Raw genomic sequence first — 27,375 nt, 5'->3', positions numbered from 1 at the left:
TAGCTTCCCCAAGATGGCAGAGATGTATTCTCTGTGGAATACATTCTGCCACTCAGCACTTTGGTTAGGCTTAAATGACATAATGTGTATACACATGCTTTGTAAACTCTAAAGTGATATACAAATGTTAATCTTTGTTACTAGTTACAAAACACACAAATGTGTTTCTTAATTTGACAGTTCTAATACCAGTTTGTGCTAATATTTTGAATTCCTATTTCAGCTGTAACAACTTTGGAAGAACAGATTGCCAGTGAATCTCAGTAAGGAGTTACAGTAAACAAATCTAAATTTCAAAGTTATTATTATTTTTTAAAAGCTCTGTATCACAGGTATTATTATACAGTAATGCAAAATATCTATGCTTTTTTTAGTTGAAACTGATGCTAGTCGGTGCTCAAAGCATTCCAGAAGAACTTGTCATGAAGCTAACGTTGGAGAAGTCTCTCACCTTGGTATGTTCATGTTGTACATCGGTGGCTATCAGAGCAGCCTTAAAACTTGTGTTTTGTCTGAGGCACAAATAAATCCTGGAGTTGCCATTTCTTTTGTCCTGGCACAGGTCCCAGAGCCTGCATTCAATTGAGCAGTGCAGATAGTTTTATTTGCTTGTTTACTAGGTTTTTTTTCATTACTCTACATTTGTAAAAACAAATTAAATTTATGTGATCCAATTTTTTTTTAGCATTGTGTTTTCCAGCAAAAGATAAAAAATCTGCTGTGGTCCTTCTTGCACCACTGACAGCCTGTACTGACTGCTTTCCCATTCACCCAGAGTGTGATTACTACAGTAAGTCCTTTCAATGGTTTAGGTTTCTCCGTATTAATCCACACTTATCAGGCAGGAATGGAAACTAGAATAGCTCCAGCTTACCCTCTGGCTCCAGATATTGGCAGGCTTCAGCCTGTTCATCCAGTCTACCCTCTGACTCTGGACCTGAGAAGTGTCCCTGCCCTCAAACAGATGCTGAACAGAGGCTTTGGAATCATTCAATAAGGAGGGGTGAGCTGGGCAAGGGTTGAATTCAAACTAGGGCTAGACATGCTTATCCCTTCTCAAGACTAATTTGACTGGAGAACCTACTTTAAAAGAAGTCATCTTTTTATCTAAAGATCAAGTGGTCCACTTTGGCAAACAGTACTTCAGATTGTTGTAGCACATCAATGATAGTTTTTTTAAAATGCAGTAACAGTAAAACTTGGAAAATAGCCTCTCTCCCTGTTATTAATTGCATATTCATCTTATAAGCAAATTGTTGCAACAGGTTTCAAACTCACATATGTAGATTCGAAGAACTGAGCCCTAGGAAATACTGGATTTGTGGAGAAAAGATTGTAAAGCCAAACTAGCTAGGTTTATATAAGAGATCCAGAAAAAGAATTATTCTCAACTGAGCTGCTTTCTAATGAAAATTAACCTACTCCAAACTCTTTAAAGTTTCCCCTGTGAATCAGTTATTAAATTAAACATTCTTCCTTTCCTCAAATGAGTTCTTACTATCTCTTCATTACTGAACATCCCAATAGGGATGTAGGTTTCCTATCAAGATAATTTTAACCTAATTCAATTCTCACTTATTTTTTTCTTTTTATTGAATTTATTGGGGTGACACTGGTTAACCAAATTATACAGGTTTCAAGTATACAATTCCACGACACATCATCTGTACACTGTATTGTGTGTTTACCACCCAAAGTTAAGTTCCCTTCTATCACCATTTATCCCCCCTTTACCTTCCTCCACCTCCCCCAATGCCACTCTGCATAGCAATCACCACATGACTACATTTATTTTCAATTGTTCCAGAAGCCCAGTGCATTTTAAGAAAAGACTTTTTAAAATAGTCATTCATCTGTGATTAGGTTGCCCTATGCTTAGAAGAAACTTCCGGCCAGCCATAGGAAACCTAATAGCAAATGGACCCCAATTACCTTATTTGTTCATTCAATTAGCACTTACTGATTCTATTTTGTGTCTATTACTGTGCTGTGCACTGGGGTGAGTGTGAAAAGAGAATGAAAAGACAAGCCACAGACTGGAAGAAAGTCTTTGCAAAACATGTATCTAGTACAGGACTGGTCCACAAAATATACAAGGGTTGGCAAAGTTGGTTTACAGTTATTTGTATGGAAAATAATACAATCATCAATAAATAATAATACAAGAATAAACTATGTGTTTTGCATACTCACAACTTTAAACCTACTTTTGCCCACTTCTGTATAATGAACACTCAGAGCTCAACAATATGAAACCAAACAACCCAGTGAGAAAGTGGACAAAAAATCAGAACAGGCATCTCACCAAAGAAGATAGATGACAAATAAGCGTATGAGAAGATTCTCAACTTTATATGTCACTAAAGGATGTCAAATTAAAGCAATGAGATACGACTGTATAACAATTAGGATGTAGTGACACTAACAACTACTAGAATACAGTGACACCAAAACACTGACAGTGCTGTATTCTAGCGAGGATATGGAGCAATGGGAATTCTCATTCATTTCTGCTAGAAATACAAAATGGTACAGCCACTTTGGAAATCTGACAGTTTCTTAAGTTCAACATAGTCACACTGTAGGTTCCAGCGATTGCAGTTCTTGGTATTTATCCAGAATGAATAGAAGACTTTTACTTATAATTTCAAACACTTGGAAGAAATCAAGATGCCGTTTAGTAGATGAATAATTAAACAAATCATGTTACATATACTGAGGGGAGTATTGTTCAGCAACGAATAGAAATGAGCTATCAAGTCATGAGAAGCGGAAGGATCTTAGATGCATGTTGTTAGGAGAAAGAAGTCAATCTGAATAGGTTACTTCCTGTGTGATCTCAACTATGAGACATTTTGGAAAAGACAAAACTATAGTGACTGCAAAAAGGTCAGTGATTGACAGGGAGAATGGGAGGGATGAATATGTGCAAAATAGAGGATTTTTAGGGCAATGAAACTATTATATATAATACTGCAATGGTGGATACATGACATTATATAATTTTCAAAATCCATAGAACCGTACAACACAAAGAAGAACCCTAATGTAAATTGTAGACTTTAGTTAATAATAATGCATCAATGCTGGCTGATCAATTTTAGGAAATGCACCACTATTATGCAAGATGTTAATGATAGGAGAAACTGTATATACAGTGGTAGGGCAGAGGAGAGGAGGTATATAGAAACTCTGTACTTTCTGTTTAAGTTTTCTGTAAAACAAAAACTGTTCTAAAAGGTAAAATAAAGTTTGAAGGCTGCCAACTTTAGGATTACATTTTGGCAAGGACCAGTATTTCTGGGCTCTTTGTTTACTAAAAAAAAAAAAAAAGGAAAAAAAGGACACAGTCCAACTTAAGGGCATAGGCTCAGTGAGAAACAATAATAATTTATGTGACAGTATTGTTATAGTATAACATACTCTTTTCTATACTATTAATTTTCTGTACAAAAGACCGTTCTTGAATGGACCACGAATATAATTTTGATAGGGACCCCTCTATTTTAATGCAGACTATACAACTTTTGTTAAATTACCTTTTATTTCCAGTTTCTTTTAAATCACTTCAAATCTAAAAATGATGGGAAATGCTTTGGGGTTTTGGGTAAGATTAATGCACCCTTTCCCTCCCCTTATGAGGCCTTTGACTGGTGCTTTAATTCTAAGGGAATGTACCCACCAGTTCTGGGATGTCTGCCCTAGGAGATTAGCTGGTGGTTGACTTCTTACTATACATATTCAATCAGTCTATGATTGGCCAGAAAATTTCACATTATTTTGCACCACTTGAAAGCAAAAGGGGAGGAAAAAATCCCGAAAAGTACCCAAATTGCTATTTCCAAGTGTCCAAATGCAATTTCAAGTAACAATTGAGTTTGACCAGCTTAGTGCTACCCTGTTGCTCTAGCTTACCCTAAACCTGTCTTTAATCAAGTTAACCACAACGTACAGTCTGGGGAAAGGTAGGCATCTGCTAGCATGTCCCCCCTTATCAATCCAAAATGCTACTCAACTTCGTAACTCCCCACAGAACTCTTAGCAGCCCAACTTCTGCTTTTGTACCTCTCAACCTATTGCCAGTCTAAATTGTTATGGACCCATATTTTTCAGGAGGATAAATCAAGGAAATGGAATTTTGCAATTAGAACTTTTTTCAAAATAACATGGATTATTTTAAGGTGTGTTTTTAGCAGATGGTAAAAAGGACAAGCCAAAAACTTAGCTAATTGGGTCCCAATTCCAAGAATTGTAGTCCCGAATCATGAATTTTAATATAAAAATGTTGACAGTCTCTCTTAGTGACACATATTTCACTCAAAGTCTTCTTTTGCCAGGGGTTTGAAGTTGTGCCTGTAGTGGCATTGAGATTTGTAATATCAAACTTCTTTTAAATAAGAACTAAGCAAATATTCTAATTCCTTTTTCCCCTGAGTAGATGGTATGGAGTTCCCCATCAACTTACTTAAAAAAAAAAGAGAGAGAGAGCTATATGGAGAAAGAGGAAAAGAAGAATAACTAATGGAGATAAATCCCTTTTAAAAAAGTCATTAATGATGGATGTTAAAACACTAATATGTGAAATGTTTCTCTTTTTTAACAACTATATTAAGACATAATTCAGGTAACGAATAATTCACCCATCTCTACTTCCCTCTCTATCCATTTGCCTATTTTGGACAGTTTGTGTAAATGAAACCATGTAATATGTGGCCTTGGTGATGAGTTTCCTTCATATAGCATGTGTCCAAGGCTCATTCATGTTGTAGCATGTATCAGTACTTTATTTCACTTTATTGATGAATGTAATTGCTTATTATAGAACATCACATTTTATTTATCATTTCCTTAGTTGATGGACACTTGAGTTATTTGAACTTCTTGGCTGTTATGAATAATGCTGCTTTGAACATTTGTACACAAGCTTTTGTGGGGCTGCATGCTTTAATTTTTCTTGGGTAGATACTTGGGAGTGGAATCCCTTTGTCTTATGGTATTCTGTGTTTCACATTTTTAAGGAACTGCTAAATTGTTTTCCAAAGAAGCTGTGCCATTTTACATTTCCACCAGTAATGTAGGAGGGCTCCAATTTTTTTCACTTGCAATATCTTTTATAAATTAGCTTTCTCAAAAGCTAGAAGGAGTAAGGAAATCAAGAAGAAAGGCAGGAAAGAAGGTAGGAAGGAAGAGTGGGAAGTACATAACTAAGACAACTAATGCTTTCCTGTTTATAGCGTGATTCTAATGATGGGTTAGATTTTTTTAGAGTCAGGTGTTACAAAAATAAAGGCTAAACCGAACTGACCATTATTTCCTACACTATCAGCCATTTTCTCAATGAAATCATGATTCTAAATATATTGTTTGATATATGAAGTAGAAAATGCAAGAAACAAAATGGTGTTTATAATCAGCCATGTTTTCACATAGGTTTGCAAAGTAACGAATCTGGAAGAAAATGCACCAAGGGCTTAATGATTGTTATTTCTAGAAGTCAAGATTATACATGGATTTTTCCTCATCTTTTTGCTTACTTATATCTTTTAAGAAACAATAAGCATGTGTAGCTTTTTCTTTTTTGAGGAGAAATTACGATCTTCCTTCCAGTGGGCTTCATAGCATTCATTCTCAGCCTGGCTGAAAATCCAAATCACCAGAGGAGCTTTTAGAAAATATACCAATGTCTTGACCTCTGTTCCTTAGAAATTCTTACTCAATTGATCTGGGATGATTCTAATGTGCAGGCAGAGTAAGAACTGCACACCATTCCTTCAATTCCCTGCTATATCATTTGTTGAGTTTTGCTAGAGGGGGCGGGGGAAACCTTCCCTCAGGCTGACAGCCTCCTGATGTGAGGTTGGTTGTGGCCATTTTATTTATGGTTTTCGAGGTATTATCTTTACTGGGTTACATCTGGAGAGGCTTCCTTAGTATCAAGAGGCTACTTCAAGAAACATGTGAAGAGGTGTCCCAAACTTTCCTCTGGCAGTGTCATAGGAAGATCAGCAACTTAATGTTGAAATGAAACCATCTGGCCCTTAAGGAGTTCTATATATATAGTGAAGCGCAGATTTTAAGCCACTCTTCAAAATAAAGCTGTCTTTGGCTTAATAGATCATAATATTTAGACAATGATTTGTCGTGCACTGCTCTCCTGCGTGGTAATGGGAGATGCACAGAAGTGGTCTGGGGCTAAGAGAGAGAGGAGGGAAGTAAATATCGAAGGCCTCCATGAGAATATACATCACTGAATATTCTACATCTGTTGTCTTTTCCCTTTTGTAGTATAGTAGGTGATTGGAGAGAAACCAAAGCCATTATAATTCTTGATTCTGGTCTCTATTGTAAAGTAACATACTTCTTGAATGAAGAACAAAGGAGTCAGCCTCAAGGCTGAATAATAGGTCAGGTGATTTTGTGTCCAATACCTTCAAACCCAGGGATAGTTGATGCTTCTGTCGAGGGATCTACTCTTGAAGACTTTTAACTTGAAAAATTGAAAGCACACGTGTCCTGATAACTCTTAAACTCTTTGTTAATTTTAAAGTTTATCTGTGACGTCTGAAGTTTCACTATGGTGTGTCTAAGTGTGGATCTTTTGTTGTCCCGCTTTTCTCCTTGAGGATGAAGGTTCTTGGCTTCTTTCATTTTCAGAGTGTTATCTCTCTCCCAGTCTCTCATTCTGGAAAGAATACTTATTAAATTTGTTAGACACATGTCACAGAGTCTCACTCCATCCTTCAAGTGTCTCTTTTATTTGTAATGAAATTTGTTTATTTAGCAATAAGTTCATAATAAATTGAGAAACAGCAATATGTTAGGTACCATGTTATTTAACTGCATATATTTTATTCTATTTTAATTTTCAGATATGTTTTCAAATGTACTAATTTTATCTTTATGTTTAATATACTAGATAGTTCACATATTGAGCTTTTCCTTTGAATTATTATGTTTTTAATTCCTAGGAGTCCCATTTTATTTTTTTCAAAGCTGCCTCTTCTTTTTTAGGAGATACAAATCTTTTTTTTTTATTTCTTTATTTTTTAGAGAGAGGAGAAGGGAAGGAGAAAGAGAGGGAGAGAAACATCAATGTGTGGTTGCCTCTCGTGTGCCTCCTGATTCAGAGTTAGATCATTATTGTGAGCTATTTTTGTCTACTTCTGTCAGTTCCATGGGTCTCTCAACCAGTTTTTATAATATTTTTGACTTAGAATTCTTTTACCAAGCTTTATATGTAAATTCAACCCTCTATCCCCACATAGTATCAGTTTAGATTTCTCCAAGATGATTAATTTTCAACCATAACCTAGGACAGGTAGCCCATTTTTCTTACTGAATTTCCAGTACAATAGAAAGAACTTTTCTAGTTCCTTCCAGATTCTCAGTTTTACAGGGAAATGCACCTATAGCTTACCATGACGCCAGGCCTGCAAACTCTTTTGTTTTCTCTCTCTCTCTCCTCTCAGGTTAAAACCTCAGTAACTTAGAATATCCAGGTCCAGTAGTCTCGTGGCCCATTTGGCTCTAGCTCCCATTCATTGCTCTGGCTTTAGATTTAGTCCGTTCATTTTTGGCACCATGTGGTTTTCCTTTGTTGTTTGCAAGCTTAGATATAGACATGCATATTTTCAGTTGTTATGTTCTATTCAGCAATACTATACATTTGGAGCAAGCGGGTAGGGGACTAATCAGCCATAATGCTAAGACCTCAGCTTCATCTATATGATCCCACATAACTAATTTAACTTCCTCTGTATATTAAGTTTGCATACTTTTTTTCACATTAAATAAACCAACAGGTCTCATAGGCTGTCTGAAATGCAGCCTGGAATACTGTCGCCCTGTCTTCACATGTCATAGCTGTCAGAGATGGCAAACTCCTGGAGGACAAACACTATACTGCATGCAGATGTGCATTAGCATCCCTGGAAAATGGAAATAAGCTGAAGAGTAGTGTGCATGGTGTTACTGAGGAGCCTGTTTGCAAGGAAAACATCTTTCTTGAAAAGTCAACAGCTGTCTTTTTGGCAACTCTATTTCATAGATTCAGACTCAAAGAGTAGCTTTCTTTTTGGTTTGGCAGTGGTCATTGGTGCCCTTGTATTATTTCCCTGCTGCTTTAGAATCAACACGAAGTTTTGCTCCCACTTTTGCTTGCTGTGACCAACTCTCTAGAAACTGCGGAGTCCTTGGGTACTAGCCACAGCCATCAGTTGCAGTTGCTTGACTTAATATTTGGTCAAATGTCACTCTCAAGCCTGAAATATAATAATGAGAATTTTTGTGTGGGGGGAGGGGTAAAATTATGAACTATAAAACCAGAGTGACAGGAAGGTGCTAGGAGAAATGTTCAAAACATTGATGTGATTTATGAACATGTGGCAAACAGATGTGGTTGAGCAATAGGGAACCCCATCTCCTTTTATAAATTTGGATCACATTTGTATGTCTTCCTTATCCCCCCAACCCCGGGTTCATAATATGCTTTATTAAAATGCTCTGCAGGTCATATGGATGATTAATAATTGTTGACGACAGAAATTTGGTTTTGGTAAGCTGCACAGTGAAAGATAAATACAGCAGGGCTATTTTAACCTCTGTATATTAAGCTTATTAGAGTGAGGCTTCTCTGTAAGGCAGTCTGTGTTGAGATTATGTGTGATTTATGGAAATGTCACCAATGACCCTGGTTCTGGAAAAACTCTTAAATTTCTTTTGTTGTAATCATCACTTGAGTTTCAGTTGTCACTAGGGAAAATAATTTTTGAAAAAATAACAATCAAGAGTAGTTAAAATATGCATCAAGTAAAATAAATATTGGGTAGCTATCTAGGAATAAAAATGCAAAGCAAGCCCTGAGATGGGTATTGGAAATAGAAACTTATTTGTAACTAAATCTAAATGTGGTGTGTAAGAGGAGAAAATAGGTAGGGAGCATTGGATTATTTTCTTCCCACCTCTGGCATGCCTGGAACCTGTAGATAAGCCTATTAAGTCTTTCTACCTTTGTGAAGAGAGCAAATGTTTTGCAATTAGTATCTGTAATATAGTTTGAAAAAGAATTTTCTAATAAAATAAAATTTTAATAAACATTGTATCAATATGGCAAGAAATTCACAGGAAAAATTCATCCTTCTCAAGTCCTCAATTTCACTTGTGTAGAAGTAACTACTATTAGTTTGAAATTATTAAATAAAGGTCCTAATATTATAAGCCAAACTTTTAAGTAAGAATATTGAAATTTACCACAAATTGCATTTAGTAACTTGTACTGTTCACAGCGAGGTAATAGTCATTTGGAAAGCTGGTAATTATAGAAAGATCATATAATTCCCACCTCACTCAAGTGATGTTTGAGGAAATTTTAAAAGGATAAAGGAGACAAATTTTTAAATAATGAGGATAACCCTCCAGGCCTGATGATAATTGATTTGGTGAATTTCTGCTTTGGCCAGGACTTGGATAGGCAGAACTAAATGATCACACACACAAAACTCTTGATTTCCAATTTGCAAAACCCCTCCATTCCTTTCATCCAGGAGGCCAGCAGCTGTCTGGAAGTCACAGAGAATGATTGCTAGACCAGGGCCTCCTACTAAGTGTTACAGGAGTCAGCACGAGGCATGTCTGTGCTTCACGAGTGTGCTTCAAGGAGGAAAGGAATGGGGAACCCCCGTGCTTTATGCCATGCCCTCATTTTTCATTCAATTAAAGGAAACTGTAAAAAACAGTAACAACACTGAAAACACACATGGTAACAATATTCTAATGTGTTTGAGAAACAATGCAGAAGATGGACTTAACCACCTCAAAAAAATGTGGGAAACTATTCAGGGGTCTAACTGGAAGTCTGGCATTCTATTGCCTGGACACTTTCCCTCAGCTCTGTTCACATCATCAGCCTCCTACCCACTGTGATCAGTAGTGACTAATAACTTGGTTTTATACCTGAGAGTGTATGAGAGCTTCCCTCAAACAAATAAAAAAAGTGCTATTGCACTTTTTGTGTCTTTAGAGTATTTTGTCCTCAGTCTGAAACTGGGTTAAGACATTTAGACGCAAATAACTGGAAAGCCTCTTGATTCTTTTCTAAATTGAAGTGCCTCGGTGGTTGACTATTGAAGAATGATTTACAATTCCTGGAGTACTTTGTGGGTTTGGTTTATAAAACCAGTTCTTAATATCCACACTACTTGGAAGTTGGAACTTGAATAATACCTAGTCATTTCTAAAATGTGGAATTTGTCCAATTTTGAGTAGATGCCCAAGCTGATATGTTTTCAAAAATGTAAATATCCCATCCAATAGTCTTGAGAGCCAAGGTAGAAGCAGTAGTTTTTTTTTCTTCAAATTGTAAAATAATTTGAAGAAAATTATTTTATTAGAAAATTAAAAACTAAACAAATCATACTTTCCTGATGTAGTTAGTCCCCATTTGCTGTAGTGTGGCCCTACAACAACGCCAGATACCTCCATGTCTTATTGGTTCACATCTTGAGAATGGGGGAGATGGTCACATCATCTTGTATATTTCAATAACAAAAGCTAATGTTACATTAATCTAGAGTTTCAAAAATAAATTCAAATATTCTGGTATCCCATCAGTATAATAGTTCTGAATTACCCTAGCAATGGGACCAGCTCAACTCTTGGCTACTCTTAGTTAACATGAACAAAATAATGCCTGCATCTTTTTATCTTTCTTGAAACTAGTCAAGAAGCATTGAAGATATTAATAAACTGAAATGGCATTTTAATTAATGAGAAGAGGCATCCAGATAACTAAAAACTTAAAAACAATGTTTGCATCTCACCTGATCTGTTCTTATCACCTACAACATTGCTAAATAAAACCTCAAATTATTCTTTTGTTGATTCTACAAATAATTATTTAGCACCCTTACGTATTAAGCATCTTGGCTGGAACTAAGTATATAAAGTTTTTAAAACAAACAAATACAATGAAACAACAAAAAAATACTGTCCCTGAATTTTTAGTAGCTCATATTGGGAGAAACGGAAGTATAGCTATAACTACCTAATAAAAATCCTATACAATGTAACTGCTATAATAGAGATAGGTCCAAAATTCTGTAGAAATACATTGAAAGAAAGCATTTGCTACTTCTAGAGGAGCTAGAAAGAAGTCACATAAACTCTTGTTTTATGCTGATACTTTCCAGGTATGAGAAAAGGATAATCATAGTGAGTGGTTTGAGCAGGTATATAAAGCTGTGAGCAGAGGTATTTGGGAACAGATATTATAAGGATGCTTGGATCCCCATTACTGAGTGCCTTCTGTATTATGTTCAGAAGTTTACTTATATTCATTCTAGGCAATGAAGAGTCTTTTAAGGTTTACAAATAGAGGACTGACATGATCAGTACTATAAAAAAATGTACCCTGAAGAACAAAACTAGTGAGGAAGAAAAAACAGGAAGTAACTGAAAAGATGAAAACTTAAACCAAGAAAACTGAAATAGGGGTTAAGAGGAAGGGGATGGAAATTAAATTTCTCAGCTCCAAGACAGAGCTCTATATGTTCATCTCTATGTCCATTCATATCTCTTTCCCAGAAAGCTTTGCCTCTAAACTGTTCCCACATTCTATAAATTCTCCCATTTACCTCCTCTAAAAATTATGGTATATTTCAGATGTACAGAGAGTGTAAGGACTAACATAATAAAACAACTGTGAACCCACTATCTTGTTTAGGAAACAAAACATTAAAACTGCCCTGGCTTGTGTAGCTCAGTGGATTGAGCACAGGCCTATGAACCAAGGGTCGCTGGTTGGATTCCTAGTCAGGGCACATGCCTGGGTTGCAGGCCAGGTCCCCAGTAAGGGGCACGCAAGACAAAACCACACATCAATGTTTCTCTCCCTCTTGTTCTTTCCCTGCTCCCCTCTCTCTAGAAATAAATAAAATCTTTAAAAAAACATTAAAACTGATGAAGGCTTCTGTGTGTGGCCCTCCATGTTAAAACATGTAGCTTTCATGCTTTGATTTCAATTGCTCTAGTAATGTTCTATTATTTAAACATACCAAGATTTATTTATCCATCTCTCATAAATAGATGTTTAGCTTCTTTCTATTTTGAGCTCTTGTAAACAATGCTGATATAAAAAATTATTGTACATGTCTCTCTCTATATGTGTATGAGGTTTTTAGGTATGACCATCATAGTGTGCTGCTTCAACTGCATTAAGTATTTTTTAAAGATTTTATTTATTTTTAGAGAAAGAGGAAGGGAGAGAGATGAGGAGGAGAGAAACATGTATGTGCTGGGGAATCATCAGTTGGTTGCCTCTCACATGCCCCCAACTGGGGACCTGGCCCGCAACCGAGGAATTAGCTGTAACCAAGAATCAAACTTGTGACTTGTCAGTTTGTGGGACAATGTGAACCCACTGAGCCAGACAAATCAGGGCTCAACTTTTTTTTTTAATTTTATTTTAATCATTGTTCAAATACAGTTTTTTCCCTTTTACTCCCAATCCAGCACCCCCTCCCAACCCTCCCCACTTCCCTCCCATTACCACCCTACCCCTAGTTTTTGTCCATGTGTCCTTTAAGTTTGTTCCCGTGAACCCTTCCCATTCTCCCCTGAAATTCCCTCTTCTCTCCCCTGTGGTCACTGTCAGTCTGTCCTCTATTTCAGTGTCTTTGGTTATATTTTGCTTATTTCTTTGTTTTGTTGTTTAGGTTCCTGTTAAAGGTGAGATCATATGGTATTTGTCTTTCACTGCCTGGCTTGTTTCGCTTAGCATAATGTTCCAGCTCCATCCAAGCTGTTGCGAAGGGTAGGAGCTCCTTCTTTCTTTCTGCTGCATAGAATTCCATTGTGTAAATGTACCATAGTTTTTTGATCCATTCATTTACTGATGGGCATCTTGGTTGCTTCCAGCATCTAGCTATTGTAAATTGTGCTGCTATGAATCAGGGCTCAACTTCATGAAATATTGATCCATTATACTCTTAGTAGAAAATTAGAAAATTAAATTAAATTAAAACATAAAATAAATTAGGTAGCGTGATTCCTCCGACTTTATTCTTCTTTCTCAGGATTGCTGTTGCTCTGTGGGGCCTTTTGTGGTTCCATATAAATTTTTAAATTATTTGTTTTAGTTCTGTGAAATATGTCATTAGGATCTTGATAGGAATTGGGTTGAACCTTTGATAGTGAAAGATTGATTTGGGTAGTATGGACATTTTAATGATGTTAATTCTTCCTACCCACGGACAAGGTATGTGCTTCCATTTACTTGTGTCTTCTTCTATTTATTTCTTCAGTGTCTTGTAATTTTCCAAGTTCAGATCTTTTACATCCTTGGTTAGGTTTATTACTAGGTATTTTATTTTTTGTAGCAATTGTGACTGGGATTATTTTCTTAATGTTCCTTTCTATTAGTTCATTATTGGCATTTAAAAATACAACTGATTTCTGAATATTAATTTTGTATGCTGCTACTTTGTTAAATTCATTTAACAGTTCTGGTTAGTTTTATGGTAGAATCTTTGGAGTTTTCTATGTACAGTGTCATGTCATCTGTAAGTAATGACAGTTTTATTTCTTCTTTCCCAATTTAGATGGCTTTTATTTCTTCTTCTTGTCTGATTGCTGTGGCTACAACTCCCAGCACTATAGTGAGTAAGAGATAAAAGTAGACACCCCTGTCATGTTCCTAATCTTAACGAGAACATTTGTAGTTTTTACCTGTTGAGTATGATGCTGGCAGTAGGTTTGTCATATATGGCCTTTATTATGTTTAGGTATGTTCCCACTCATCCCACATTGCTAAGAGTTTTTATCATAAATGGGTGCTGGATTTTACCAAATGCTCTTTCTGAATCTATTGATATGAGCATGTGTTTTTCATCCTTCATTTTGTTTACGTGGTGAATCATATTTATTGAATTGTGAATGTTGTACCAACCTAACAGTCCTATAATAAATCCCATTTGATTATGGTGTATGATCATTTTGATGCATTGCTGTATTCGCTTTGCTAGTATTTTGTTGAGGATTTCAGCGTCTGAGTTCATCAGGGATGTTGGCCTGTAATTTTCTTTCTTTGTGGTGTCTTTACCTGGTTTTGGAATTAGGATAATTCTGGCCTTGTAAAATGAGTTTGGGAGCCTTCCCTCTTCTTGAATTTTATGAAATAGTTTGAGAAGGAGAGATGTTAGTTCTTCTCAGAATGTTTGGTAAAATTCACCTGTGAAGCCATCTGGCCCAGGGCTTTTGGTAGGTTTTTGATTACGGCTTCAATTTCACTAGAAGGCCATAGTAATCAAAACAGCATGGCACTGGCATAAAAACAGACACATAGATCAATGGAACAGAATAGAGAGTCCAAAAATTAACCCACACCTCTATAGTCAATTAATATTTGACAGAGAAAGAAAGCACACACAGTGGGCTAAATATAGTTTATTCAATAAATGGTGTTGGGAAAATTGGACAAATGTGGGCAGAAAAACAAAACAAGATCACCTTCTTACACCACACACAGGAATAAATTCAAAATGGATCAAAGACTTAAATGTCAGACCTGAAACTATAAAAATCATAGAAGAAAGCATAGGCAGCAAATTCTTGGACATTGTTCATGGCAATATTTTATCAGATATGTCTTCCCAGGCAAGAGAAACAAAATGAAAAATAAACAAATTGGACTACATCAAACTAAAACGTTTTTGCACAACAAAAGGAATCATCAACAAAATAAAAAGACAACCCATGGAATGGGAGAACATATTCATCAATACATCTGATAAAGGATTAATATCCAGAATTTATAAAGAACTTACAAAACTCAACACCAAAAGAAACAAACAACCCAATTAAAAAACAGCCAAAGGACCTGAATAGACACTTATCCAAAGAGGACATACAGATGACCAATAGATATATGAAAAGATGCTCATCATCTCTAATCATCAGAGAAATGCAAATTAAAATCACAATGAAATATCATTTCACCCCTGTCAGAATGTCTATCATCAATAAATCAATAAACAACAAGTGCTGGCCAGCATGTGGAGAAAGGGGAACCCTTTTGAATTGTTGGTGGGAATGCAGACTGGTGCAACCACTGTGGAAAGCAGTATGGAGATACCTCAAAAAATAAAAAATGGATCTGCCTTTGACCCAGCAATCCCATTTCTGGGAATATATCCAAAGGAACCCAAAACACTAATTCAAAAGAACATAAACACCCTTATGTTCATTGCAGCACTAATTACAATCATCAAGATATAAAAGCAGCCCAAGTGTCCATCAGTAATGAGTGGATAAACTACTAGGGGACTTTTACACAATGGAATCTAACCCAGCCATAAAAAAGAAGAAAATTTTACGCTTTGTGACACCATGGTTGGACCTGGAGAACATTATGCTAAGTGAAATAAGCCAGTCAGAGAAAGAAAAATACCATATGAGTTCACTCATATGTAGAATCTAATGAAGTAACTGAATTAGCAAGGAAAATGTGGGCAGACCCATAGATGGAGAGCAGAATGACAGCTATTAGAGGTGGAGAGGTGAGGGGTGGAGGGACTGAGGACAAAAGATTCCTGGACATGGACAACAGTGTGGTGATTGCTGGGTAGAGTGGGACATAAGAGGACTAAATAGTAATGGAAAAAATACAATAAAGATTAAATTAAAAAAATTAAAAAACCATAAAAGCTCTTGGTGTTCCACAAATTCTCTAATACTCAATTTTGTCAGACTTTTAAATTGTTGCCAGATTGTGTCAGGCTTTTTAAGCCATTGAGGGTTCTTTGGCTTTTTCTCTAAGGGAGATGGGAAGCCACTGGAGGATTCTGAGTAGAAGGATGAAATGATCCAACTGTGCAGGATCATTCTGGCTGCTGGGTTCTGAATAGACTATACAAAGGTAAATGAATGGAACCCGGTAGACAAGCTAAGTGGCTATTTCAATAATCTATTCAATATATGATGGAAGATTAAATCAGAATGATAGCAGTGGAGGAGAAGTGGGAAATGAAAACATATCTGGACTCTAGATATGTTTAGAAAGTGGTGACATATGAAAGTAAAGACAATAGATTTTCTGTTGGATTGCAGGAAGGGTGTGTGGGAGACTCCAAGGTTTTGGCAAGAGTAGCTGAAAAGCAGTCAGTTGCTATTCATTATGATGAGAGGTAATGCAGGGGCAGGAGGTTTAGAGGAAAGATCAGGCATCAGCTTTAGGCTTGATATGTTGAAGAAGACTTTTAGATACCCAATAGAAGACAGATAAATCTGTCTAGAAGTAATGTGATAGTTCATAGCCAGAGTATAAATTTTGGCATCTTTATCACATATATAGTATTTAAAGCTCTGAGACTAGAAGAGGTCACCAAAAAAGCAGTGTAGTCAGAGAAGAAAAAAGGTCCATGGAGAAACTAGCAAAGGAAATGGAAACAGAGGGAGAAGACCAAGACAGTGACTGCACCAGAAGTCAAGTAAAATGGATCCCCTGCTGCTGATGGTTTAAGTAGGTTGAGAACTGACATTTGAAAATTAGATTTAGCAACATGAAAGTCATTGCTGATTTCTCAACAGCAGTGTTGGTGGAGTGGTGTGGGTGAAAACCCAACCAGAGCATTTTAAGAGAAGACAGAGGAGAGGAATGTATTCTTTGTATGATGTTTGCTATAAAGAGGAGTAGGGAAATGGAGCTGCAGCTGGATAGTAGATTTTGGGTCAAAAGAGTGTTTTTAACATTGCAAAAGTATTAACATATTTATGTGCTATGGGAATAATCCCAAAAATAAGTAAAGATGATGATGCAACAGAGAAAGAGACAATTCTGTAGTGATGTCCCTGAGTAGTTGAAAGGGAATGGGACTAGTGAATAAGTAAAGGGAGTATGAACAGCTCATCAGTTGTAGTTAATGGGAAGGCAGAATAAATGGACATGGATGCAGGATAAGAGATGAAAGTGGTGATGAGAATGTGTAGAGTTGATGGTTTCTCAGTGAAATAGGAAATAAAGACCCACTGAGAATGTAAAATGTGTGGTGTTAGAAGTTTTAATAAAGAGGATAAACTATGAAGTAGTGATCTAGGAGAAAGACTGGGAATTATTCTTTCTAATTTTTAACCCATCTTGAATGATTTCACTAAACTGATCTCCTAGTTTCTGTCCTTGCTCCAGATTGATTCTTTTTAAACAAAACTGTGTCATTCTGCTCAAAATCTCCCAATAGCCAACAATCTTGCTCAGAGTAAACATCAAAGTCCATCCTCTCTCCTACAAGGCTCTACACTCTCTGTTCCTATACTGCCTCTCCAAACTCACCTACAATTACTTTCCCCTCATTCACATCATCAGGGCAGGCAGTTGTGTCTATCTTGCTCACTACTGCCTCCTCGGCACTTAGAACAGCACCTAGCATGTAGTAAGTACTCTAGAGACTTGTTCAATATATCAAATAACTGCATTTTAATGATTATCTAAGAAGAATATAAGCAAAGTCATTCAAAATACAGTCTTTTTTAAATGTGTTGGGTTTGTTGGGATGTATAAGTAATCATGTCCTTTATGTTATTAACTGGCACTATCTGGAGCCAGACAGGTGTTGTGCTCATTTAAATGTTAATAAAACTTGCAAATACCTTTCACTCAAAAATTTTAAGAGATGGAAATTTGTGATGTTTTTTTCTACTACAAGTTGAGCTACATAAAGTTTGCACTTCATGTATGTTTATATTCAGGCATGGGTTAATATAACCCAATCTCATTCAATGAAACCAAAGAGCTGAAGTGGGTAAAACTATGAAATTTGTTGTTAGGGATGTTGTTGAATAATTTTTTTGCATTGCGTAATGCCCCCATTAGGAGACAACAGGAGAAAACTCTTCACAATCCCAGACAGAAGAATAGAATGTCTCTTATTATGTTAGGAATACTGCAAATCATGTTACTGTTCTGTTCTTTTCTTGGGCTGTTGTGAAACTTGGAGTCAACTGTACACCTCTTGTTTTTGTCAAGTACTTGTTTTTGTGAGAGTGGTAGGGTCATGCCTTCTCCTTCCACTATTAAAATAACAACGTAAGTAACTAAATTCATACGAAGTAGATCATGCATGACTCAGCAATCCAATTCTGTGTACCTAGTATCTAAAAAAGAAAAGAAAAAGTAAACAAAAAATGATGAACTTATCCTGAAAGAAATCAGAAGCACAATTTTATTAGGAAATATCAACAGAGGAAATCGTTTGCTCCCAAACTGTCTGTACTACTCTAACAAGAAACCCCAAATAACAAGCCATTTGTCCTAATACATAAGAACACTTCCCTTTACACCTGGTTATCAATATGGGCTGTCAGGGCTACTACCTATATGGCTCAGTTAGCCCATTCTGTGTCCCCAAGGCCTAAAAGAAAAAGCAAAGTAATCCAAAAAGGACACACCTCTCCTATAGGAGATGTGCACAACTTCTCAAATGCATTCTGAACCAAATGATTTCATTCACATGTGGAATCTAATGAACAAACTGAACTGAAAAGTAAAACAGACAGACTCATGGATGGAGAACAGATGACAGCTAGTAGGTGGGGGAGTTTAGGGGTTTGAAAGAATGAGCAAAAAGGAAAAAGGACTCGTGGACATGGATGACAGTATGGTAATTGCTGGGGGGAGGGGGTTATAAGGGAACTAAATGGTAATGGAAAAATATAATAAAGATTAAAAATAATAATAAAATAAAATCATTCTGAGTGCTAACCTCACTTCTTGCTTCATCTCATTTATATTTCCATCCTATTTTCTTAAAACCAATTTGATCCCCCCCATTAATCTTAATTTTATTTTACCATATTGCTCCAAGGGTTCTCCACAAGTGGGAAGAAACATTCGTACTTCCAGGTCAGTGGAGGGAGCCAAGCCTAGGCAGAAGAATAGGTGAATCAGTATCATTTCTAATATAGACTAGAGATCACTAGGTGTGGGATCACATTACATATTTTAAATGGGATTTTTAGGTTCTCTGAGACACAGTAAGAAATTGAGTGCCAATGAACTGCGGTTCTCAAGGATTCACATTGCCCAGATTCAGTCCACTCAGCTAGGTAAGCATTTTGGGAACTAATGAATTCCTCCCTTTCTAATGTTTGTTTTTCTTAAAATGCTGCTAGTATGAAACAGACTAATGGTGCATATCAGACAGATTACACTTATGAGAAAAGAGTGACGGTAGTGAAATAAGGATCACAGAAGACAGAAGAGCCTCAGAAAAAGAGAAACAAAATAGTAGACTATCACCCAGGTCATCTTAATGAAATGAGTATTGAAAATGGAGAAACGGCGTATATAAGAAGAACAGAGAAAAAGGAATGAGAGAACAAGAACTCCAAAGAGGGTAGAATACTTACATTCGTATCTTCTCTTAGAGCTAACAGCAGATTTTGCAGAGGTGGGAAGCCCCTATTCATTCTTGCCCTATGTCACCACACCCTTCCTTTCCTACCCCATTATGGGGCAAAGCTCTCAAGGTCAGCAGAATAAGATCACATAAGAACACCAGTCACTGCTTTTTTCCTGTAATTTTTTATTCTGCTTCTTTTTTGGTCTAATTTTACCCAGAAAGATAAATCTTTTCTGTGTCATATTATGAGGCTGCAGAATATGGCTTGTCTAGGGAGAATTTTCTCAATAAATCAATATTTTAATAATATTCACTTCCCATTTCACCAAGGTTTTTCTTAGAAACAAGAAATGGCCTACAGTAAGGTGTACTCTCCATAAAGTGAGAGCTAAAACTTGTTTTAGGAGAATGTTAAGGGTGAACATGTTTATCAAAAGAATTAATGTCTGCCCTTAGAAAGAGACTTAAATTGATCAAACATAGAAACTGTGATCATGACAAAAGCACAAATATAGCATTTCCATTTGTCAGGTGCTGTGCTCAGCATTTTACACGTTACTTAATTAATTCCTTACAACAATCTTGTAAGAAAGCTACCATTACTTTCCCCAATTTAGCGATGAGGAAACTATGACATGCCCGAGATTCCACAACCTGTAACTACAATATCCAGAACTCAAACCTAGGCAGTCCGGCTCTAAAGGGCTGTTAACTGTTAACTACTCCATCGTACTCAAACAAACATTTCTTAGATGAATAAAAAGGTAAGTTAAAAATGAAAGAATGTTTAAATTAAGTAGTTTTCTATATATGTTTCTTGAATGTATTTTGTTTCATGACATGCATTTTGTCGAACTAGCAGCATTTGAGTTTTATAAATGACTACAGATCCAGAAAAGCACATTAAAAAACTCTATATCTTTGTGTGTATGTATGTGTGTGTGGTTAATATTGAAAGGTTTACACACTAGAGTTTTTGAGGTAATTTGTTGGTTTTTTCCCAAATCAATACATGTCTTTTATTGTATCTTTAAAATATTACAAGTAACTCTGAGGAGTCATCCAGCATCTTGCTGTTTCTGTAGCTGGACAAGTTAGATCTAATTCATCAGCCGGCTGAACTGTTCCCTTTCAGAAACACAGATACCATCCAAAATTATTCTGATATCCCTGTTTTCAACTATTGTGGCTTGCTGAATCAAAGCAGCTGAGTTTTATTCAAGTCCAATGTCTTCCTTCAAGAATTAACTCATTTTTCTGGGCTTGAGATACTAAAGAAGCAACGCCTGACCTCATCTGAACCTTGTGGATGTCGTTTTTGCTTAAGACATTTCTGATTTCAACAAGAGAACCATTCTTCTGAATAAAGACATCGATAGGGACGTGGGCGTTCACAGACCTCATCTTGTAACAGAAGCCCAGTGCAATATCCGCCATCACGTCCTATACATGACTGCAGACCGCAAGAACTATAGACAGTTCCTTTCCATCTTCCCACTATTTGCCAACCCAAAGCCTCTTTTTTTTCTTTCCAAGAAGGATGAGTTCTACATTGATGTGATTGAAGTCCCTCCACAGGGTGCCTCTGGGGTCCTTTATATAACTCTGTGTCCCTTCAGGGTGATGTCAACATATTCTGGAATGTTGGCAGTCTGATTGCTGAGAATGGTCTTCATCCTCACAGTAGATGTGGCAAAGAGAGCTGAGATAATTTGTTTCTGATAAAATTAACAATATATTTCTAGGATTCTTCTAAGAAATTGGAACTAAAATTGGGCCTAGCAATCATACAACAACTTAGAAAAAAATTGGGGCTAAGGATTTAAGAATCTCTAGAAAGTAAACATAGATTGTGGAATGAAAACAAATTCTTTTATTTGGGTAACTCGTTGATAATTTTTAGAAATAAAACTTTAGCTTTTTTTTTAACTCTGTATTTCTTTTTTACTTATCTTTCTTAAGTCTTTCCAGAGAAAGAATGATGATATACAAGCCTGAAAAGTATTAAGTGACTCTATGTAATGCTGGTGAGTTTGTGCCTTGTTAGAAGACTTCATCTGTGTATACAGCAGCTCTACCCGAGTTTACAGAACCACTTACAGAAGGAATCTGATAGTGCGTGGCATTGAGCTCACAAAGTTCTTTTGCCTCTATAAGGCAGCACCATCCATGTGCCAGGTATGTTTTTAACCAATAAAAGTGATGAATTTAATATTTCGAAAAGCTGAGAAATCAACTGGGCTCTTTTGTTTCTAATTAAGTGCTTTCTCAGTTGGGGTGATGGGTGTTTGAAAAATATATGATGTATATGTTTGCTTACCACCCATTATCAATGTAGAATGGGATTATACCCTTGGAGGGTAGCACAAATTGGCTATGATAGTATTCTATTAAGTTTCAATTTAATTACCACAGATTGTAAACTTGCTAGGGCAAACATCCGGAGATATATAATCCATGCATTGCTGGTAAACATCATCTGTTTAGTTTTTTGCTGGTGCAGTTATTTTCATAGGATATAGGAACATGATCTATCCCCAATGGCTCCATCTTGTTAGATTTGACCCTTGCTTCAACCCTTCTAAATTATGACATCAGATAGATTGTTTTCTTTTCAGCTTTGTGTCATCCATAAATTTGATGCGCTTACCTTCTCCAAGATATAGAAACATATATAAAATAAGAAATAGCTAAGCGCAGAACCTTATAGTTCTCTGGCAATAGCAAGCAAAAGCCACAACCCGTTAAGAAATTGATAAGCCAAACAACTAATTTTTAGACTGACCTAAAATATGGTGAATATTTTGAATGCCAGCTAGGAGATGAATAAATTTTACAAAGGACTAGGACAATTGAAGGCATTGAGATATATGGTATTTAAATGGGATGAGAGGCTAGTATTTTGAAAGAAAATAAAACTTCAAAACTGAACATTAATATATTTAAAAGAAATTATTGCATCCTTTCCAGTGCTTATGTAACAAAGTACAGGTACTCAAAAAACATTAGTTGACTAAGTAAAAAATAATAAAATGAAAGCCACCTTCCTTGAAATCAGTTTATTAGTAAATGAAAATAAGCATTCTTTAAAATGTTCCTCAATGGGTTTTTTTGTGTGTGTGTGTAACATTTTACTTATGAAATACTCATTATTTCAGCGTTACACACATAATCCTTTAGTGGCTTTCTGCCTCCTACCTGACTGCTTTGCCTGGATTCTGAGTCCTACAGTGTCACTTCAACTTGCCTGTCCAGTCTCCATGCCCAGTGACTGGCTTCTTCCTTTATAGTGAGGACAGTTTCCTCACTGTCCCCAAAACACACCACATATGTATTCCCATTGCTCCATTCAAGTTCTCCAGGATTAATGTTCTCCACTTTCCTGCAGTAACAAAAACACAAATATAGCAAATTCATCCAAATCCTGCCTATTCTTTGAGGCCCCAGGCAAATGCCACCCTCTCCCTAGCAAACTTTCCTCTCTGGCTCTAGTATTGATCTGTCTCTTAACCTCCTGGTTCCTTTATTTCCTTATTTTTTAATGGGGAAATAATAACAGCTACTTTGCTGGTAGTGTTATTAATACAATAACTACTTAAAGTTTAAGGGGGATACTTTATTTAGCAAAATGTTTAATGAATATTTGTGGGTTTTTTTTTTTTTACTATTTGTTAACTTTATGACATTTATTTTCCTTGCCTTATTTCAGAAAAACAAAATTATCACAGAATTTGTGTTCTTCTCACAGTGATTTCAGGTTGGACAACCTTTAGTAATTTTGGTTCTTTTATCATTTTTAATTATATTTTATTGATTATGCTGTCATAGTCAATTGTCCTTACAATTGTCCTGATTATTCCCCCTTTGCCTCCTCCACCCAGCACTGCCCACCCCCTCAGGCAATCCCCACTCCTTTGTTCCTGTCCTTGGGTCATAAATAGAAGCTCTTTGGCTTCTCCATTTCCTATGCTGTACTTTAAATCCCCATGGCAACTCTGTAACTACCTGTTTGTGCTTCTTAATCCCTTTACCTTTTCACCTATTCCCCTAATCTCCCCTCCCACCTGGCTGCCATCAAACTGTTCTCGGAATCACTGTTGTTTTGTTGTATGAGACAGGACAGTAAAGAGGCGATTGCAACTGGGAGTACCGAGTGCACTGATAAAGCTGAGTACAGGGTGCTATGAAAGCACAGGAGAGGCATCTGACGAAACCTTAGACATCAGGATAGGTTGGACAGGACCTCTTCTGAGGATAGGAATCTCTTCTGGAGGAAGAGATTCCCGAGTTGAGGACTGAAGGATGAGTAAAACAACTACAGTACTCAACTCTGTAAATCTCTGCAATTGAATGATCAACTTACATGTCACAACATTCTTTCATGAAGGTTCTAAGGAATGGTTTTCATGAAGTTGGGCTTTGTGACCCATTCCTTACCCACAGAACTGCACGCACACACTTCCTTCCCCAAGAAATCCCCACAGACACACCCACCCAACACTCTTGGGAAAATTTAAATATAAGAGAGGTGCTTTCACCATGGAATTATGAGTTCACAATGTGATTAAGATACAGAAATAAAATGTTGCCTATCAGGTAGGTATTTTTATATTGAAACTGAAATTTCTCTGAGGGCTAAAACCCAACCTCGTCAAATGACTGAAGGTCACAGTCTCCTCCTGGATCATTTTATCTTTACCAGGGCCTCAGTTGTAGTCGTTAATCTCCAGGCTTCTCAGTGCCCACAGGCAATTCTGTGAGAGTGTGTCCTCCACTATGTGCTCGGCTACCCAAGTTATTTTGGAATCTGCTCATTGTCATCTAACGAGGGAAAAAGAGACAAACTACATTCCCATATCTTTGGCACATGCCATCTTAATTTTTTCTCTTTTCTTTCTCATCATGGTGTTATATATACTTTCTTGCTACTATTGTTTCATGTATCTCAATGTCCCTCCAACCCTGCCTGCTTCCTCCCCTTGCTTGAATGGACTGTAAGGTAGCTGAGGGGAGGGCTCATGAAAGGCTGCTGTATCTAACCCTGCAGGCTGCATGTACCTACTTCCAGTGAGCGCCACCCTCGTTGTCTGCACTGTTCCCCTGCAGCCGAGCAATGTGGCGGCCCTGGGGGTCCAGGGTTAGAGTTCTTTTGTGTGGTGATGGTAGTCAATCAATAAATATTGGTTGTGTAATTGTTTATTGATTGTTCCAAGAGATGAGCTCATGTTTATGTTTCTACAACCAATGAACATTTAAAATTTTTCATGAGTTTTGCTCTCTAGTATTGGAATATTTCTTTTCTAACAATCAATAACCCATTTTAAATAATCAGAATAAATGTCAGCCCAGTATTAAATAAAACTGTTTGCTGAGGACCTAGATACTTATATCAATGTAAAGTTTCTATTGTTAATTCATAAATGTGTTTGTATCTGTCTCAATAACATATCCATTAGGTTAAATGAGATTTGTATATAAAGAGCACAACTTTACCAGATTTTTGTTTTTACTCATAACGTCTCACAAAATATTCTTTGGGTATTTATAAAACAGTGACTGAAGCAAAACCAGCTTTGAATATATATTTCATTTTAAAATAAACAATTTAACCAGTGTGTCTTGGACTAACACCAAAATGGATAATTCTGGATATAGCTACACTATAAAATGTACTACTGCTTGGTAGTTTCTTTCTTTTGGCTGATTTCATGATATACAGTATTTTCTCCAAAACTGACTAAAAAGAGGTTTCTCTCAGAGTTTCAAAGAGGAAGCAGAATGCAATAATCACATAAAATTTAGAAAATATTTTAAATAAGTGATGTCAGTTAGGACTCACAGATTTTGCATTATAAAAGATGCTTGCAATAAATCATTATAGCATTTGCTTATAATGACCCTCCACTTGGAATCAATTGAAATGCACAAGTGCTTTTAGGTTGACTTTTGAACTCCTCTGATTTGTGGCAGAGATAAGAATAAATAATAGGATAATTAATTTGTGCACGGTTTCCTGGCAAGGTAACGAATATAGTAAGGTAAATTGTTGGCTATTTCAGGCAACTCTGTGTGCATCAAGCACTTTAAACTCTGTTCAAATCTGGGGGCCTGTCATAGATACTTGAGGAATGTTTTCAGCTTCTTAGTCTTCTTTGAGACTGGTGTCCCAAGCTAGGACTTCTTTGATTGTCCATCTTGCTATAAAACTTGGCTCTTGTGTATGTCCACTAACCTTGACTATTTTCAGGGCTGTGGTCTGATCTTGATGGTGCTTCCTTCAAGTGGATTTTGAGTTTCCTGTTTTGATCAAGAGATCAATTTACTTTTCCTCGGGCGGCTCCACCCCAGATGGACTGCCAAGGGTACGTCTGTATGCATACACATGTAATCTTGTTTACGTGTTTGTCATTGTTGTCATGAATAGTAGAGAAAAGACTATAACTAAGATGCATCATTTGCTTCTTTTTTTTGAGAGTACATGACAACATCATTTGCTTCTTATATGTACCTCCTGTAAGATACTTCCTTACTTTCTTTACATGTCACAATCTATGAACAGAAAGTATGCTTGCCCAATTAAAAAGTATATAAGGAATACACATAGAAAACAAATGAGACAGAGAGACCACACAGTTATTTAAGGTTACACTTATACTATCCCTGGTCCGGTAGCTAAATTGGTTAGAGTGCCGTCCTGATACCCTGAGACTGCCAGGTTTGATCCCTGTTCAGGACACATACAAGACGTAATGAATGAATGCATAAATAAGTGGAACAACAAATTGATGTTTCTCTCTCTCCCTCTCTCTCTCCCCCTTCCTCTTTCTCTAAAATCAATTTTTTAAAAAGATTACACTTATGAAAAGGTGGAGCCAGAATTTACAAGCAGAACTTCATACCCCTTTTCCAAAGACTGTGTCTCAAAGTCTTTACTCAGAGCAGAATCTCCTCAGGCTTTTGTTTAAAATGCACAGTTTCCCTGCCTCATGGAAACCTAAGGACAGGTCCCAGAAACACTGCCCTAGTACGCCCAGAAAGTTTAAGAAATAATAGACTTTCAATGGCCAAGAAATACTAGAATGAAGGAGCTGAACACCCAAATGACTTTTCCACTTGAAGCACAGTATTATGGAAAGTATCAGGCACCTGAAAATAAGGTTTTATAGTGACAAATGTCTTTTCAGGGATGATTATGGCTTTATGCAGAGTCAATCCCAATAAATCTTTTCTACAAAGCTCAAGTCTCCTTCCAGCCTGGAAGTAAATCATTTTCCCTGGCACCACAGTTCCAAAGAGAAAGCCAGTGAGGACAATATGAATGTTGCTTTCCTGGCACTAGCTATCTAAAGAATAGTTGCATTGGCAAAGTTTTTCTCTCATGACCTGTTTTTAAATGAAGAGTAAAAATTATAGACATTCATATATGTAAAGAAGTATAAAGACTGGAAATGAGGAAATAAAACAGTCTAATACATCCAAAAGAAAATAAACATTTCTATGCATTGAATGAACAGGTGCTTATTTTTTTTGATGAATAAAGTGAAAGTACACCACATTAACATTAAATGGGACACACACAAAAAGAATGTTAATTTACAAAGAGGATCTTATTAACCTACTAGTTAACAATAATTTGGTTTATTGTTAAGAATTTCACCTTAAACCTGGGTTTAAAAATAGGCATACTATTTTTTAAGAAGCATACTGTTTCCAGAATCTCAATATATGTTAAGTTTGAGGAATAAACTCATCATTAAGGAAAGACTGCTTCTGCAAAGGCATTTAATTTAAAAAAAGAAGAAGAAGAAGCAGAAGCAAGTGTGAAAACAGCTGGTAGCAAAGAAAGGCTTCAGAACGCCAAGTAATAGCTGAGCAGCAGAACAGCTAGTATCAACAAAAAATGAAGGGAGGAAAGAAGATGGTCCATTGACGACAGAAGGGAAAGAAAAGGGCTGCCTTCAAATGTTACTAAGCTGAGGCAGAAGAG

The 27,375-nt window shown here is 36.5% G+C and overlaps 1 pseudogene; it reads right to left on the bottom strand.

The window, feature by feature from the left end:
* Positions 1 to 20,426: 20,426 nt before the first annotated feature.
* LOC123833278 lies at positions 20,427 to 21,091 on the bottom strand (annotated as a pseudogene).
* Positions 21,092 to 27,375: the final 6,284 nt, after the last annotated feature.

This window comes from Phyllostomus hastatus, unplaced genomic scaffold (assembly GCF_019186645.2).
Source record: "Phyllostomus hastatus isolate PE091 unplaced genomic scaffold, TTU_PhHast_1.1 phas_scaffold_21, whole genome shotgun sequence".
Taxonomy (NCBI): domain Eukaryota; kingdom Metazoa; phylum Chordata; class Mammalia; order Chiroptera; family Phyllostomidae; genus Phyllostomus; species Phyllostomus hastatus.
Note: the sequence above shows the minus strand (reverse complement) of the source record. Positions and strands in the feature narration are given on the sequence as shown.